Below are 2,305 nucleotides of genomic sequence, written 5' to 3' on the forward strand. Positions count from 1 at the left end.
TAATGTCCCCACTAACAAAAATCACATGCAACCTTACCCGATGATTGCCAAAAATAAATTGAGCAAAAAAGGGCTGACAAAATGCAATCATTCGCAAAAAACCCACACCCCCCACCCCATTAGGAATTCCCAATGCACCACTAACCTCTTCATTCATTAATTAGCTTTTCTTATTTCTTCCACAGGAACAAAGACCATTGAACGTCACTCAACATCAAAGCCATCAACAAGCTTGTTCATTCTCTCCACATAAAGGTCTTCAACGTGATCACACGAGGACGTGATCGCCATCAGGAAGGGAGAGATGTTAATCCAATTCTAGGATTACAAGAGCTACTGCCATTATCTTACATCAAGGAGTCACGGTAGATACACCAAAGGGTCATACATTCAAGATATGAAGCAGTAGTGTCCAAAGCTACAACTTGGATGGCGCCCGTAATGGTGTGACGGAATATTTATGGTGATTCCCGCTTCAAGAGCGTGTGGTAAGCAAGCAAGGATGAAGTCCTAAGTGATGTACTTCATGGATATATTATGAGAGTAGTCATTGTAATTGCATTAGGCCTCTTATGAGCCTAAAGTGCCCGGCCGGCCATAGTTTAAGTGAGTGTGAACACTTATGGCCATGTATATAAGTGAATATCTCTCATAATACAATAGACTCTCCCATTATGCAATTGAGTCTTGCTCTTGCTAATCTCTCTCCCTAATGCATGCTATAGTCAGTGTGTGTGAGTGAAGTGAGGTGAGAGGAGGGACGAGTACCCATAGTGCTACGTGACGGTGTGACAACGTTCGTGTGGGAGGTGTGGTGGAATTTCTTCTCAAGGAGTTGTAGAGCTTGGAGATCTCAAGGGTTACAAGCTCGGCCATTGGAAAGATCCTCACGACAGTTATTGTTCACCAGGTAATCTCTTTTTGGATGTGTTTCAAGGAGGGTTAGGGTGAGCCATAACAGACATAGCCATCATTCAACCTTGTTGAAAAGGTGAAAAATTATGCATCAACAAAATACCCAGTGATATATAACTAAATGGGACCGAAAGTGCTAAAACGACAATGATATGAAGAAAATTTTGAAATATTTGAATAAAGATGTGATTCAATGTCAAAATGCAAAATATTTGATAATGTAAAAATGTATTGATTTTGCTTGTACTGCTCTCAGAAATACAAAATGGTTTTATGATTAACATAAACAAGGCATTGATCCTTTGTGACTGTTTGCCACCATTAAGATTACAACAGGCTCTTTTTTGATGTCTGTCATATATGTATCTCCCTGTTGTAATGATTCTCATGACATAGCTGGTTGCACCAAGAAAACTTACTTCCTAGGTTATGTCTGTACATGAAACACTCAAAGTCCTTTCTTTTCTCCTTGGTACTCATAAAATTAAGTTCACACTATGGATTGACATTTATTGCATAGTAGCACTAGCTTATATAATCAAGTTCACACTATGAAGTGACCTTTATAAGTTATAATAGGAGAGTACTTTTCCTTATAGTATGTACTATTATATCTTTAGTTTATAGTTTTATAGAAGAGAATAGAAGAAATTTTAACTAGTATGTACTTTCTCTTATAGTATGTACTCTTATCTCTTTAGTTTATAGCTATAGAGAAGAGAAGACAACAGAAGAAAATTTAACTATCCATCCCTCTTGTGTGCTTGTCTCTACTCTTGTGTGTGTGTGTGTGCTTGCACAATAAGGAGCTCAAGCTCATCCTCTCCCCCAAATTTTTCTCATAGTATCAAAGCGCCAGCTTATATGAAGAGCTCAAGAGGTAGGCAAGGAAGCAATACATAGTAATTCCATCTCTTTTTCTCATTGATTTTGGAGCAACAACTTTGGGTAGCTATGAGAGGATATCCTTTTCTCACATTGAGGCATCCTCTTGGTAAAGGAAGAAGACGACTCTGTTATGTGGAGTTAACTTTCTTAACTAAAATTTTACATGTTTTAGGGTAATTCGAGTGCATTTGTTTCTCTGTAAGTTTTTCACATGCACTCTATATGTGTCGATTTTGACTATATATGCCCAATTTTGGGTTTGTGTAAAGTTACAAGTAGAAATTTGGTTATAGGATAGCATGTGTAGAGAATATGAGATGTCTAGGTTATTGATTGTGATTGACTATTTCATATACAATTACAATACAGTACCACCATGATTGGAGAGATTACAGGTTTACCATAAGTGTAAAATGTATATAAGCCCTATTTGGTACATTGTTGCTCTGTAGGTAAAGATATTTGACAACTTGTCACAAATTTTGAGTGAGAAACTCGACAA

Source organism: Cibotium barometz, chromosome 4, assembly GCF_041138505.1.
Source record: "Cibotium barometz isolate CiBa-2024 chromosome 4, ASM4113850v1, whole genome shotgun sequence".
Taxonomy (NCBI): domain Eukaryota; kingdom Viridiplantae; phylum Streptophyta; class Polypodiopsida; order Cyatheales; family Cibotiaceae; genus Cibotium; species Cibotium barometz.